The 16,903-nt window shown below is 49.6% G+C and overlaps 1 protein-coding gene across 3 annotated transcripts in view; it reads left to right on the top strand.

Moving 5' to 3' along the window:
- EIF4G3 (eukaryotic translation initiation factor 4 gamma 3) overlaps positions 1 to 16,903 on the top strand; it is a 437,959-nt gene that overhangs the window by 301,962 nt on the left and 119,094 nt on the right. The gene's annotated exons all lie outside the window — the stretch shown is intronic.

Raw genomic sequence — 16,903 nt, 5'->3', positions numbered from 1 at the left:
CGAGTGCAAGGATGTTTCGCGCCCTAGGCGAAACTTCCACCTTGCGCCTCTCCCCCCCCCCCCCCCCGAGCCCTGTGGCAGCTCTCCGCGCCCCCCCCCCCCACGGCAGCTCCCCCCCGCCCTGAGGCGCCCCTCCCGCAGCAGTTCCCCCCTCCGCCCTGTGGCACACCCCCCCCCCCCCGGCAGATCCCCCCGGCCCGGGGAGCCCTGCGCAGTTCCCTGCCCCAGCTCACCTCTGCTCCGCCTCCTTCCCGCGCACGCCGTCGCTGCTCCACTGCTCCTGCCTCCCAGGCTTGCGGCACCAATCAGCTGTTTGGTGCCGCAAGCCTGGGAGGGAGAGAAGCAGAGCGGGGCGGCGTGCTTAGGGGAGGAGGCGGAGCAGAGGTGAGCTGGGGCGGGGAGTTCCCCTGCATGCCGCTCCCCCCCCCCCCTTACTTGCTGCAGGCGGCCCTCCCCGCGCCCCCCTGCCCCAGCTCCCTCCGCCTAAATGACGACGACGACCGGGACGGCCAAAGATCCGGTCGCCGCCGAAGGACCCGAAATGCCGCCCCCCAAATGCTAGCGCCCTAGGTGACCGCCTAGGTCGCCTAATGGGTTGCACCGGCCCTGGTTACAATATACCCTGTCACGTAAGCAAAATGGTCTTCCCTGTTCAAGAGACTTTATGGTTATACCATATTTCAATATTCCTGTATTTAAAAAAAAACAACCCAAAACATACATAGTAGTCCAGGAAGGTTGAAAATTATTTATGAATGATTTGGAACCCAGAAATTAGATGCAAAACCTCTGTAATTACTTCTACAGCCTGCATTTTTGTCCCAGAATTGTTAACTACATTTGGTTTAAACTTTCCTATAAGAACTTTGTGGTTCTAACTTTAAAGTTGCATCTGAAGAAGTGAGGTTTTTTTTACCCATGAAAGCTTATGCCCAAATAAATCTGTTAGTCTTTAAGGTGCCACTGGACTCCTTGTTGTTTTTGTGATACAGACTAACACGGCTACCCCCTGATATTTAAATGGATTAGTCAACCAGGTTTTTTTATTTGCTGCATTTGCTTCATTTTATGTGGAAGGTTATTGTTTCTGAAAGGGTGGAAAAATTGTGAATCAGTGGATGATTTGGATTTAGCTATTCTAAAGTAATGTTGGGTATAATATTATGCATAGGTTTGTTTAATAGGTAACAGGTAATTGCTAAAGCACCTAAGTGTGTTATTTCCATTAATCAACAGTGCTTACTGCAAGGTTTGTGTGTGTGTTTTTGGGGGAGGGGGAGTATTAATTGTGTAAAATATTCTTTACATGAAACTGAAAACGTTTGTTCATTTTTTGTTATTGAAGGACAAGAGGAAATGAGAAAAATTTAAAGATTTTTCTGATATTACACATTATTTTTTCCCAAATCATAGTTATTTTAAAGCCTGCCAGCCTGAAACCTATAGGGACAGATTCTGTCCTTGGATGATCAAATGTGGCTCCCATTAGATTAGAGTGAAGTACCTGTGGGCAAAATTTTACCTGTAATTTCATTACGCTTACAGTAGTTACCTTTCACTTCTAGACCTCTCCTTCTGCATTGGTCCTACTGCTACTTTCAGAAGAGTTTCAGTCACAGATAGACCACTTCAGCTTTCAAGTTTTAGGCATCAGAACAGGGGTAGTCAATAGGCAGACCGTGGGCCAAATCCGGACTGCCAGAGACTTTAGAACAGACCCTGAAATCTTTTATTTACTTATTATTGTTGTTTTTTTATATTATGTTCTCTGGAGTCAGCACCTTGACCAAGAAATGTGGACCATGACAAAAAACAATTGACTGCCCCTGCATCAGAAGTTCCTAAGGGGTTCTAAAACCTGTTATGTACAGAGACAAAGTGAACTTGAACAGGAAAAAATCATTACGATTTTCTCTGTATTTATATTTTACCCTTTCACAAATGCATCTATAAATGTGTAATGGCATTAATTAATTACATTTACTGTATTATTTTCTGATATGAAATTACTTCTGTGAAAAGCTGTGAGATGGCGGAAAATGATGCCATATTCTTGTAAATAATTTGCATGCTGGATCTAAACAGGCTCTTCACCATCCGTATAACATGAGATATTTTTCAGTTAATAATTTTCTTCTGCCTTCTCCTGTTTTAAATTTTTCATTGCTCTTGCAATAACAGTCTTCTCTCAGTCTAAGCCACTTCATAACACACACTTAATTTCTTCATTGGTTCAATAGTGGAATAGGACTACTTGTGTAAGTAACAATTTATATGATCAGCTCCTAAATTATAGGATTGTAGTTTGCTTTTAGATGAACCACAGTTTAAACTCTAAATTTTTATATACAACATTTTGTTTTTTTATAATGAAAATTTTAATTTTAATGCTTTAATTTCATGATTGGTAAATGGCCCAACACAGTCTCTGAAACAATGTTTTTAGGACTATGGAAAAAGGATTTCTCAGGTTTTGTGTAACCTTTCTTGGAGTTCTGATTCGTTTTCAAGTGCTGGTCCTTATCTGAATTCCAACTGCTGGTGTGCATGCGCACCATGCGCCAGAGCCGGAACTGTTCTTAGTCATGTCTGTTTACCCCCCTCCCCTCCCACGGGCGTCATGCATCGGCACGTGGCGCAGCCAAGGCTTTAAGATGTTGTGCGGGTTGACGCCACTCCAGTTCCCTCTGGAACATGGCCACAGTTGGAACCCCTTGTTCCTATGTGCTCTTAGTCACCTAAGAGTATTGTGTTCAACCCTTTGTAACTATATATAGTTCCCATTTTCCTCCTCTTTAGTTAGTTAGTTGTACATTCTTAGTATATAGTTAAGTTATTGGACTTTTCCCTTTGGGGACTTCTCCACCCTTCCCGGCCCGGTCCCATCAAGCTAGCTTCAAAAACTGCACCTTGTGCCCTCGCTCCTTCTCAGTCAGCGACAAGAGCACCTGTTGCCTCTACTGCCTGGGTGAAGCCCATATAGTTTCCTGCTGCTCCATTTGCCACTCATTTCCATCACAGCCCCGAGCAGCTCATGAATTTCATCTCCGTAACTTTTTAATGGAGGAGGCAATGTGCCCACGTGCTCAACAAGACCTGGCTCCAACAGAACCACTAGAGTGACGCCCATCACCGGTGGTAAGTGCCTCACCGGGTTCCTCATATGCAGCACTGCCACACCCACTAAAGACCCACCACATGCACAAGAAGCACAGGCACAAGGGCAGCTCCCTGACTGTGACCGCCTCAAAACGACGCATTTCCTCCACGAACCGGGATTGGTCAGATGAGAAGTCGCATGCTGCATCAGAAGGTCTGGCTTCGACTTTGGGCCCGAAGAGAGTGCACACGGAACACCGCTTCAAATTCCACCATTTACCATCGGCCCCATCTATTCCGGCAGCAGCAACTTCTACCTCGCTCCTGGCACCGTCAATTCCGTTGGGACCCTCGGGCTTGATGCACCCAGTCCCATGCACTCCAGGCTGTTTATCGCCTCTCACACAGTTGGCGGAACTTATACTACCCTTCGCAGGTACTCTGCTGTGCTCCGGACTCCCTTCTCTAATCGATGAACCCCTTGTCCTCCATCATTCTCCACTGGCTCCGGGACAGACGAGCCCCTCTTGCTCTTCAACCATCCTCCTCCACCATGCCTGGCAGCATCGGTCCCACCAGTGCCGACAGCTCCTCTCTTTCCAGAACCCTTGGCTTATCTACCGACCCGGACACGGCCCTTTCCCCGGCCCGCTCTGACAGTCCTGATCCTCGGCACCCTCCGGACTACACTCCTGTGTCTGACTCCTGGTCCCGATACCCATAGGCACCGCTGATGCATGGCAAACCATACTCCTGACCTAACTGGCCGTCATGGGACCCCTAGCATCATCATGGTACACATCGCCCACACCGTGCATCTCCTTCCCATACAGCCACCATCCAGGATGAACCCTTGGATGTTCCTGCTCCATCGGCACCGCCGGTCCTGACCGCACCTCCAGAACCACCCATCCCTATGGGCACTTCGTCACCAGACGATGCCCTTATTCCGTGATCCCTTTCACATCCGGATGATCACACACAATATCAGTCCCTGCTCCATCGCATGGCTACTGCCCTCAACCTTCCGGTGGAAGATGTTCAAGACCCTCAGGACCAATTCCTGGACATCCTTCAACTTCCCAGTCCCTCTCATATAGCCTTATCCATCCACACTGCCATACTGCAAGGCGGTGCCATACTGCAAGGCAGTGTGGCATATGCTCGCCTCCTGCTCCCCTACACCAAAGCAGGCAGAACGTCAATACTTGGTTCCTTCTAAGGGCACAGACTTTCTGTGCTAATTGGCTGTAAAATGCTAGCAAACCAGAATGGTAACTTTTTACATCTACTTTGTAAGATATAAATCACTTCAAAAGATCAAGGCAATGGAGAATGATGTCCATGCTCCACATTCCAGTTTAACTCTACTTTCCGTTGCAATGGAACATCTCACTTCATCCAGTATAATTATGTAGTTACTTATTTGTATTCTGACAGTTCTCTTTATGAATGAGGAGTGGAAGAACACGAGATACTATGTCATAAGAAATCAGCCATCATATATTTGTTTGTTTTCTCCAGTGGTTTTCTGGACCCTAAATGATAGTTGTGGAACAGAGAGCCTTGGTGCATGGGGTATTTAAATTACTGTTAAACCAGATGTGCAATATTATCACAAAAATTTACCAGCCCAGATACAAACATTACTCCCATAATAATGAAAAAGTAATGCTACTTTACTCATTAAAAAAACAAACAAACAAAAAATATCTCTCTCTCCAGGCAAATGGGTGAGTAATTTACATTTAATGTCATTAATGTAACAATAACTGTAATAGATTGCATATTGCAACTTTGTAGTATGCCAGTGTGCAGTGTATACTGTGCTAAAAGGTGTGTGTATGTGTTTGAATGTATAATGTTTGTACAAAAATGCAATCACGTGTACCACTTGCCTGTTGTGGCGATATCCATACAATTAATTCAATTCACCGTGGGCTTTTGGCCACCTCACCTTCACTCTACCTAATAATCAAACTCCACAAGGACTATTTCTAACATTTCAAATATCTGAGGATCTTCACGAATAAATTGTTTTTTAAAATGGCATGTTTTCTTCTGTCCCTCTTCCCCAACATGTGAAATTTCTTCTTTCTATAGTAAAGAATAGAATTATCAGACACATAGATGAACATGATTTGTTGGGGCATAGTCAACATGTTTTTTGTAAAGGGAAATCATGTCTCACCAATCTTCTAGAAGTCTTTGAGGAGGTCGACAAGCATGTGGACCAAGGAGATCCAGTGGATATAGTGTACTTAGATTTTCAGAAACCCTTTGACAAGGTCCCTCACCAAAGGCTCTTAGGCACGGTAAGCTGTCATGGGATAAGAGGGAAGGTCCTCTCATGGATCAGTAACTGGTTAAAAGATAGGACGCAAAGGATAGGAATAAATTGTTAGTTTTCAGAATGGACAGAGGTAAATAGTGATATCCCCTTAGGGGTCTGTACTGTGTCCAGTCCTATTCAACATATTCATAAATGATCTGGAAAAAGGGTGGTTCTTTGAGTGCTTGCCCATGTCTATTCCATTGTGTGTGTGCATGTGCCCATATTTTTGCAGATTTTTTGCCTTAGCGGTATCCATAGGACCAGCTGTGGTGCCCCCTTTAGTGGCAACGTGGATGCTAGGTGCTCTCTCCAGATGGCATGGGATGCGGCAGACTCAGTGGCTAGGATGGTTGCGGCAGCAGTGGTCGTGAGGTGCAGCTCCTGGCTTCGCACCACTGGTCTGTCCCAAGAGATGCAGACCTCTATCCAGGACCTTCCATTCGATGGGAATGGTCTCTTTTTGGAGCAGACTGATGCGAGGCTGCATGGGTTAAAGGACACTGGGGCCACCCTTCACTTGCTGGGCATGCATATGCCACAGTCTGCATGGAACTAGTTCCGGCCGCCCCTGCCACGAAGACCGTGACAGCCTCGTCAAGGGTCTGCAAGGAGAAGGGATAGAGAAACGAGCTTTAGTTGTTGCCGCCCTTCCTCCTCCCACTCACCCTCGCCATCCAGCCAAGCATCCCAGGGGCCAGAAGCACTCATTTTGAAAGAGCAACAGAGAGTCCTGTGGCACTTTTAAGACTAACAGATGTATTGGAGCATAAGCTTTCGTGGGTGAATACCCACTTCGTCAGATGCATGTAGGTGCGCTCAAGAGCAACACCCAGTCAGTTCTCCAGATCCACCTTGTTCTTTCCTCAACCGTCTTCGTCCCTATCGTTTGGCCTGGTCACGGGTCACCTCGAACCACTGGGTGCTGGACATAGTATCTCGGGGCTATACTTTGCAATTTTCGCCCCCCCCCCCCACCTCCCCTCTTCCGGGACCCTTCTCACGAGCAACTACTCATCCAAGAGGCTGAGAACCTCCTTTACCTGGGGGTGGTGGAGGAGTTCCCTCGGGAACAGAAGGGAAAAGGGTTCTATTCCCACTACTTCCTAATCCCAAAAGCAAAAGGGGACTTCCGACCCATTCTGGACCTACATCACCTCAACAAGTCTCTCAGAAAGTTGCAGTTTTGCATGGTCTCCCTGGCCTCCATCATCCCCCTCTCTGGATCCGGGAGACTGGTTCACCACCCTCGACTTGAAGGATGCTTATTTCCATATTCCCAGGTCACAGACATTTCCTCCATTTCATAGTGAACAGATGCCATTTTCAATTCACGGCACTGCCCTTTGGCCTCTCATCAGCCCCAGGGGTGTTCACAAAATGTATGGCGCCAGTGGCTGCTTACCTGAGACATCAAGGGGTCCAGGTCTTCCCATATCTCGACAACTGGCTTATCAAAGGCAGGTCTCGGGAGCAAGTGCAGAGGAGCCTCAATCTGATGCGTTCCACTTGCTACGACCTGGGCCTGTTAATAAATGAGAAAAAAATCCATCTTAATGCCTGTCCAGCAAATAGAGTTCATTGGCGCGGTTCTCAACTCCACACAAGCCCGAGCCTTCCTTCCGGAAGCGCATTTTCAGGCCATATCGGCCGTGATCTCCCATGTAAAGAACAACCAGCTCACCACAGCTCACACCTGCCTGCGGCTGTTGGGCCACATGGCCATGTGTACATATGTGGTCAGCTATGTTCGGCTCCATCTCCGGCCTCTGCAAGCGTGGCTGGTGTCGGTCTACATACCCAACATGCATGACCTAGACCTGGTAGTCAGGGTGCCAGACCACATCAGGTTGTCACTGGATTGGTGGTTAGACCCCGGACCGGTGTTGGAGGGAGTCCCCTTCATAACCCCATCCCCATCGTTGACCCTGGTCTCTGATGCTTCAGACCTGGGCAAGCTGAGCACCCAGGGCCACTGGTTGCAGGATGATCTGGCCTTCCACATCAACGTCAGGGAGCTCAGAGCAGTTCGCCTGGCCTACCAGGCTTCCTTGCCCCACCTGAAGGGCAAATGTGGTGCAGGTCCTGATGGACAATATCACCGTGATATATTACATCAACAGGCAGGGCGGTGCCAGGTCTTCGGCCCTTTGTCAAGAAGCTCTCCACCATTGTGTGCAGCATGCCATTCAACTGATAGCCACAGACCTGCTTGGAACCAGGAATGTCTTGGCAGATCATCTCAGCAGGACTTCCTTGTCTCGCCCACAAGTGGTCGCTCCATCTGGAGGTGGTCAGCATAATCTTCCAGGGGTGCGGGACTCCCCAGGCAGAACAGAAAATGCCATGTGTTTTGTTTGATCCGGGGGATGGACAGGGACTCCCTGTCAGGCGTCTTTCTCATTCCTTGGTCGGGAGCATTGATGTATGCCTTCCCACCAGTGCCGTTGATTCACAGGGTCCTTGTGAAGATCAAGCAAGACAGGGCGAGAATTATCCTAGTAGCCACCACGTGGCCTTGCCAGCACTTGTTAGGCACATTATTGAGCATTTCGGTAGCCGCCCCACTGCAGCTGCCCCTCTGGCCGGATCTGCTGTCCCAGAACTACGGCAGCCTTTTGCACCCGAACCTGGCAGAGCTGCACTTGATGGCTTGGCTACTGCATGGCTAAGTGTGGACAAATGGGCATGCTCGGCCCATGTTCAGCAGGTCTTGCTGGGTAGCAGGAAACCCTTCACCAGAGCGACTAACCTAGCCAAATGGAAAAGGTTCATGTATTGGGCCTCAGAACAGCGTGTTCGGGCCAAGCAGTGCTGCAAGCTGCAAGACTGTGAACTCTGAGTCCAACTCCATTGTAGGTGTGCGCAGACTCACCTGGCGGCGCCTCCTGCTGGTTGTCCTCGGGAATTAGCATCCAGCCTCCGGAGCGCCCTCTTCAAGCCGGTGTCTCGCCACCACTGCTGGCCCCCGTGTCCCTCCCAGGATCCCAGTGCCCCTTTAACTGGGCGCTGCCCCCTGGCAGTACCCCCACAGTTCTGGGTCTCCCCCTCCCAGGGGAACCACCACCCACTATCCCCACTTCGCCTCAGTCTTGGCTACTGCCCAGTCTCCATCTAGCCCCCATTCACTGGGGCAGACTGCAGTATAAGCCATTCATCACAGGCAAAGGGGTTCGGACCTGCTGCCTCTGCCCACCCATGGGCTGCCCCATTGTAACCCTGCACCTATTCGGCCTATAGTCAGGCTTGCAGCCTGGGGCTTTCCAGGCTGGAGCTCCCAGCTCCCCTGGCCCTTCCCCAGCCCTGCTCCCAATCTAGGTGTCTTGCTTAGGTCCCTGTAGCCAGGCCCTTCTCCCTCTTCAAGCAGAGGGAGACTGACTGGGCTTCTGGCTCACAGCCTCTTATAGGGGCCAGCTGGGCCTGATTGGGGCATGGCCACAGCTGAGCCTACTTTCCCCAATCAGCCCAGGCTTCTTGCCCCAGCCACAGCCCTCTCCTGGGCTGTTTCAACCCCCTCAGAGCAGGAGCGGGTAACCACCTCGCTACATCCATTGATTCTGCTTGTGAGCTAAGTTCCCTCTAAGCTGTGTGGCCACACAGCTGCCTCTCCCCAAACCCCAGACCTGCCGCGGTACCCCTTTCCCCACCCCGACACAGCCCAGCGTCGAACCTGATGTGACCGGGGGACAGACACCCCGACCCAGCCCAGCACCAAACCTGCCGTGGCCGGGCGACAGGCGCCCCCTCCCCCGGCCTGAACCTAGGCTGGCCTGGATCTGCCACGGCAGGGAGATTCACCTCTCCCTGCCCCAGCCCAGGTGCTGCTGCGGGGAGAGAGAGCAGGGGGGAAGTCCTCTCCCCACCGTAGCCCTGGGGAGCCCCACTGCACCACCACCCCAGAGCCCGTACCCCCAGATGGAGCCCTCATCCCTCACGCACCCCAACCCTCTGCCCCAACCCTGAGCCCCCTCCCACACTCTGAAACCCTCGGCCCCACTTAGCCACATTAATTTTGTTATGTGAACCAATATGGAGGTGATGTGTCACATATCACCTCCATATTGGTGGACATAACAAAATTCATTCCATACATGGGTGGTAAAAATTAGAGGGAACACTGCTTGTGAGTCACCTAGAATGGAATCGACATGAGCAAGCACTCGAAGAAGAAAAAACTGTTACCTACCTTTCGTAACTGTTGTTCTTCAAGATGTGTTGCTCATGTCCATTCCAATACCCACCCTCCTGCCCCTTTGTTGGAGTTGCCGGCAAGAAGGAACTGAGAGGGTGTAGGGCCGGCAGCGCCTGATATATCAACGCATGAGCGCGGCTCTCAAGGGGGTACCAAAGCTGGCCCTATGGCTACCATTAAGGGAGAAATCTCTGACGACTGCACACGTGGGTGCACGCACACCTAGAATGGAATGGACATGAGCAACACATCTTGAAGAGCAACAGTTATGAAAGGTAGGTAACTGTTTTTTAAATAATGAAGTGGCAAAATTTGCAGATGGTACTAAACTACTCCAGATACTTAAGTCTAAAGCAGACTGCAAAGAGTTACAAAGGGATCTCACAAAACTGGATGTCTGGGCAACAAAATTGCAGGTGAAATTCAGTATTGACAAATGCAAAATAATGCACATTGGAAAACATAATCCCAACTGTATATATAAAATGGTGGGGTCTAAATTAGCTGTTACCACTCAAGAAAGAGATCTTGGAGTCACTGTGGATAATTCTCTGAAAACAGCAAAGAGTCCTGTGGCACCTATAGACTAACAGACGTATAGGAGCATGAGCTTTCATGCATCCAAAGAAGTGGGTATTCACCCACGAAAGCTCATGCTCCTATACGTCTGTTAGTCTATAGGTGCCACAGGACTCTTTGCTGCTTTTACAGATCCAGACTAACATGGCTACGCCTTTGATACTCTCTGAAAACAGCCACTTTGTGTGTAGCAACGGTCAAAAAAGCTAAGGCCTGGTCTACACTAGGCGTTTATGTCGAATTTAGCACCGTTATATCGAATTAACCCTGCACCCGTCCACACCACGAGGCTATTTAGTTCGACATAGAGGCCTCTTAAATTCGACTTCTGTACTCCTCCCCAACGAGGGGAGTAGCGCTAAATTCGACATGGCCATATCGAATTAGGCTTGGTGTGGATGGAAATCGATGGTAATAGCTCCGGGAGCTATCCCACAGTGCACCACTCTGTTGACGCTCTGGACAGCAGTCCGAGCTCGGATGCTCTGACCAGCCACACAGGAAAAGGCCCGGGAAAATTTGAATTCCTTTTCCTGTCTGGGCAGTTTGAATCTCATTTCCTGTTTGGACAGGGTGGCGAGCTCAGCAGCAGTGGCAACGATGCAGAGCTCTCCAGCCGAGATGGCCGTGCAATCCCAGAATAGAAAGAGGGCCCCAGCATGGACTGATCGGGAAGTCTTGGATCTCATCGCTGTGTGGGGCGATGAGTCCGTGCTTTCCGAGCTGCGCTCCAAAAGACGGAACGCAAAGATCTATGAGAAGATCTCTAAAGCCATGGCAGAGAGAGGATACAGCCGGGATGCAACGCAGTGCCGCGTGAAAATCAAGGAGCTGAGACAAGGCTACCAGAAGACCAAACAGGCAAACGGACGCTCCGGATCCCAGCCCCACACATCCCGTTTCTACGAGGCACTGCATTCCATCCTTGGTGCGGCCGCCACCACTACCCCACCACTGACCGTGGACTCTGAGGATGGGATATTGTCCACGGCCGCTTCCTCGGACATGTTAGCGGACGGGAAAATGAGGAAGGAGATGAGGAGGACGAGGCAGTCGACAGCGCTTACCAAGCTGATTTCCCCGACAGCCAGGAGCTCTTCATCACCCTTACAGAGATCCCCTACCAACCCTCCCCAGCATGTAACCCGGACACAGATTCAGGGGAAGGATCAAGCGGTAAGTGCTTTAAACATCTAAACATTTATTTTTAACAAAACTGGAATATTAAGACTAATAACAATCTGTGATTCATGATTTCTTCCCCCTGGGCGCTTAAGTAATCAGTAACAACTATTTTAAAAAAATCAAACAGTGTCCGGTTGTGCATGATTGTGCTGCCCAAGCTGCTCCACTCTTTAGTCCCTGCTACTGCAGCTAGATGAAAATCCTGTCTATATGTCCGGGGATAGAGCAGTAGTCCTCCACGGACATCTCCACAAAGCTCTCCTGCAAGTAATGGGATAGCCTGTTCATCAGGTTCCTGGGGAGAGCGGCTTTACTTGGTCCTCCGAAGTACGAGACGTTCCCGCGCCAGGAGACAAGCAGGTACTCTGGTATCAGTGCCTTGCATAGCATGGCGGCATAGGGCCTCGGTCTCTGCAGGCTTTCTCGAAGCATCCTTTGGATCTCGGTGTCCGGGATCCTCATGAGGGTAATGTCGCTCATGACAACCTGCTTTGAATTAGGTAGGGGACTGTTAGTATTGGGACTGCTTGCAACAAGTTCCTTTACAGAACTGTGACCGCTGGTTTACAGCCACGCGGTGGGGGCGGGAGAGGGCCAGCATCCAGGGATCTTTCCCTGGCACATCCGCGAGGGGGTGGGACAGGGCCAGAGTTCCTGCTTGGCCGATTGCTGGCAGCACAGACTGGCAGTGCTTTCAATGTGAAAGGAGGCCAGTGGTACTCCTAAAGTTTTAATCTGCCACAAGTCTACGGCTTACCATGTTTGCCTGCTACAGAGAGTACCATGTCCTGCCCCGCTTCCCAGATCGGCAGTGCAAAAGCCCAGGCACTGAAGGCGAGGTTCGAAAATTCGACCTTGTCCTCAGTGCGCATGTGATAGGTGTGGTTCATGGTCTTGTTCACAGAGAAAGACTATGTTCTTGATTCACAACTACATTTATCTTTCGGAGGAATTCACTGCCTTTTCCTCATTCCCACAGCCACATCTGCAACTGTCTCCCAACCCAACCTGGCATCACACTCCCAGAGGCTAGCGCACATTAGGCGGAGGAAGAAGAAGACGCGAGAGGACATGTTCTCAGAACTAATGGGCTGCTCCCGAGCCCAGGCAGCACAGCAGAACCAGTGGAGGGAGAATTTGTCCCAAATGCACCGGACACACATGGAACGTGAGGAGAGGTGGCAGCAGGAAGACCAGCAGGCGACTCAAACGCTGCTTGGACTTCTGAGGGAGCAAACGGACACGCTCCGGCGCCTTGTTGATGTTCTGCAGGAACGGAGGCAGGAGGACAGAGCCCCGCTGCAGTCTATCAGTAACCGCACTCCCCCGCCACCAAGTCCCATACCCCCCTCGCCCAAAGTCCAAAGAAGGAGGGGCGGAAGAGTCCGTGAAAACTCTCACTCCACCCCTGCAGACTGCTCAAGCACCAGAAGGCTGTCATTCCCCAAAATTTGAAAAGTCCTTTCCTGGCCGCCTCACCTAAGCCCCCGTCCAAGTTTCACCCCCCAGTTTCATGTGTGGTTGTTAATAAAAAATACGTTTGTGTTCATTACTGTTTCAGTCAGGCTGTTTTGAGGGAGAGTCTGTCTGCAGGGGGGGAAGGGGCTTGGTAATTGGACAGGACAGTCACCTTTAGCAGGCTACAGAGGCGGGGGCAGGTCCAGCAGCAGGGTACATACACAGTGCAGTGACTAGTTACCCTGGTCAGTCTGGGAGGTGGTTTTCATGTTCTGTGGGGGGCGGGGGGGGGGGTTAGTTGCTCTGTGACTTTGTGGCGGGGGAGGGCAGTTACAGATCATATGCAGCGGTCCTTGTCCTGGATCACAGAGCCACGCAGCAGGGGATCTGTAACCCTCCTCCCCCTGCCATAAAGTCACATAGCCCCCACATACACGCAGTCCCACTCAGGAGGGCTGGCAGGCTCCGTTGAAACAACCAGTCTGCTACTGTGAATCCTGTCATTCCTGGAGTTTAGAAGGATCATTTGCATCAGTACACTACACCCGCTCCCCACCACAGTCTGCGTCCCCGGTTTCAAAGATTCCCGCGAAAACAGTACTAAAGACAACGGTGTTCAATAACAAAAGTAAAACTGATTTTATTTTTTTGGAAGGGGGTGGAGGGGGTCTCTAACTGGAGAGGATAGTCATCCTTAACTGGGTAAAGAAACGGAGGCTGGTTCAGCTTCTCTGTACAGAAACTTAAAAGTCACTGGTTACCCTGCTCACTGTGGAACCTGGCTTTCAAAGCCTCCCGGATGCACAGCGCGTCCCGCTGGGCTCTTCTAATCGCCCGGCTGTCTGGCTGGGCGTAATCAGATGCCAGGCTATTTGCCTCAACCTCCCATCCCGCCATAAAGGTCTCCCCCTTGCTCTCACACAGATTGTGGAGCACACAGCAAGCAGCTATAACAATGGGGATATTGGTTTCGCTGAGATCACTGCGAGTGAGTAAGCTTCTCCATCTCCCCTTGAGACGGCCAAAAGCACACTCCACCACCATTCTGCACTTGCTCAGCCGGTAGTTGAAGAGTTCTTTTTCAGTGTCCAGGGCGCCAGTGTAGGGCTTCATGAGCCAGGGCATTAGCGGGTAGGCTGGGTCCCCAAGGATCACTGTAGGCATCTCCACATGCCCAAGAGTTATTTTGTGGTCCGGGAAGTAAATACCTTCCTGCAGCCGTCTAAACAGACCAGAGTTCCTGAAGACGCGAGCGTCATGAACCTTGCCCGGCCATCCAACGTTGATGTTGGTAAAACGTCCCCTGTGGTCCACCAGTGCTTGCAGCACCATTGAAAAGTAGCCCTTTCTGTTAATGTACTGGCTGGCCTGGTGGTCCGGTCCCAGGATAGGGATGTGAGTTCCATCTATAGCCCCACCGCAGTTTGGGAATCCCATTGCGGCAAAGCCATCTATGATGACCTCCACGTTTCCCAGGGTCACTACCTTTGAGAGCAGTACCTTGACGATTGCGTTGGCTACTTGCATCACAACAACCCCCACGGTAGATTTGCCCACGCCAAAGTGGTTCGCGACAGACTGGTAGCTGTCCGGCGTTGCAAGCTTCCAGAGGGCTATGGCCACTCGCTTCTGGACAGTCAGGGCTGCTCGCATCCGGGTGTCATTGCGCTTCAGGGCAGGGGACAGCAACTCACAAAGTTCCATGAAAGTCCCCTTCCGGAGGCGAAAGTTTCGCAACCACTGGGATTCGTCCCAGACCTGCAGCACTATGCGGTCCCACCAGTCCGTGCTTGTTTCCCGTGCCCAGAATCGCCTTTCGACAACATCCACATGACCCATTGTCACCGTGATGTCCTCGGAGCTGGGTCCCGTGCTTTGTGAGAGGTCTGTGCCAGTCTCAGACTTCAGGCCCTCACCGCGGTGGCGTAGCCTCCTCGCCTGGTTTATCTGCATCTGCCTCTGGGAAAGGTGGATGATAACCTGCGAGGCGTTGACAAGTGCCACAACTGCAGCGATGGTCGCAGCGGGATCCATGGTCGCAGTGCTGTGGCGTCCGCGCTGTCACTGACCCAAAAAGTGCGCGAACTGATTTCTCGCCGGCGCTTTCAGGGAGGGAGGGAGGACGGTAGTGACAGACGGATGACGACAATTACCCAAAAGCACCCTCGACCCTTTTTTTTTACCCAGAAGGCATTGGCGGCTCGACCCAGAATTCCAATGGGCAGCGGGGACTGCGGGAACTGTGGGATAGCTGCCCACAGTGCACCGCTTCCAATGTCGACGCTTTCCCCGTTAGTGTGGACTCACAAAGTCGAATTACTGTCCTTAGTGTGGACACACAAGTTCGACTTTGCAATATCGATTCCACATATTCGATTTAAGTGAAATCGAAATACCCTCGTAGTGTAGACATACCCTAACTAAATGTTGAGCTTATGCTCAAATAAATTAGTTAGTCTCTAAGGTGCCACAAGTACTCCTCTTTTAACTAAATGTTGGTAATCATTAGGAAAGGGATAGGTAATAAGACAGAAAATATAATATTGCTTCTATATAAATCCATGGTATGTCCACATGTTGAATACTGTGTGCAGATGTGGTCGCCCCCTCTCAAAAAAGATATATTGGAATTGGAAAAGGTACAGAAAAGGGCAAGAAAAATATTAGGGTTATAGGACAGCTTCTGTGTGAGGAGAGATTAATAAAATTGGGACTTTTCCGCTTGGAAAAGAGACGACTAAGGGGGGATATGATAGAGGTCTATAAAATCATGACTGGTGTGGAGAAAGTAAACAAGAAAGTGTTATTTTCTCCTTCTCATAACAGTAGAACTAGGAGTCACCAAATGAAATTAATAGGCAGCAGGTTTAAAACAAACAAAAGGAAGTATTTCTTTACACAATGCACAGTCAATCTATGGAACTCTTTGCCAGAGGATTTTGTGAAGGCCAAGACTATACCAGGTTCAAAAAATAATTAGATAAGTTCCTGGAGGATGGGTCCATCAATGGCTATTAGCTAGGATGGGCAGGGATGCAAAACCATGCTCTGTAGTGTCCCTAGCCTCTGTTTGCCAGGAGCTGGGAATGGGCGACAGGGCATGGATCGCTTGATGATTACCTGTTCTGTTCATTCCCTCTGCAGCACCTGTCATTGGCCACTGTCGGAAGAGAGAATACTGGGCTTGATGGACCATTGGTCTGATGCAATATGACTGTTCTTACGTTCTCTCTCTCCTGTCCAAAATTTCATTGCTCTGTGAGGTGAAGGATTCTGTGCTGCACCAGTGGCAAGTTTAAGGAAAAATCCCCAGCTTTCCCTTGGGACCCATACTGCATACACAGCCAGGGGAAGGTCACATGATATCAGACCATAAAATTGTGAAGTTGTCATACGTATGTAAAATAAATTCAAGTAATGTTGTAATGGTCTGTAAGTTGTTTGTTACCGTTGTCTTTTCCCTCAGTGTTGTGACCAGTTGGACTCAGGCTGGATTTGTCAAAGCATCTTAAAGGATTTAGGTGCCCAGCTCCCTTTGCATTCCATTGGGATTTGATTTTACAGGCAGAAATGAACTATTGTAACAATGCATCTCATTGTAAAAATACTTCAGAGCCTTAAATAGTTTCTCTATAAACCATACAGCAAATATGAAACACATGGTAGAGTGGTTGTAAAGATTTTATTGGCACTGCATAATGACCTGCATAATTCATTAGTGACTTCACCACCATCTTCATGCCAATAAAACACCACACAATCATTTGTCCTCTCTCAATTAATATATTTAAAATGATAATGACATTTGTCGGATTGGAATACAAGGCTGATGCATCAAGCTTTAAATAAATATGTTGTACCACTTTGTGCATTGTCAGACATTTACTTCTGTTTCATGGCGCAATGTTGTAACAGTAAGCCATTCCAGAGCAATTATCAACAAGCTATGTGTGTGTAAAATACTTATGGAGACGTGTTTTCTAAAATACACAATATTACAGTTAATCTATTTCCTACCATCCTTCTGATGTTAGTTGTAGATACCTTCTAAATGTGCT

The sequence above is a fragment of the Emys orbicularis genome, chromosome 22 (genome assembly GCF_028017835.1).
Source record: "Emys orbicularis isolate rEmyOrb1 chromosome 22, rEmyOrb1.hap1, whole genome shotgun sequence".
Classification (NCBI taxonomy): domain Eukaryota; kingdom Metazoa; phylum Chordata; order Testudines; family Emydidae; genus Emys; species Emys orbicularis.
The sequence above is the reverse complement of the archived record's forward strand: the minus strand, read 5'-3'. Positions and strand labels throughout refer to the sequence as shown.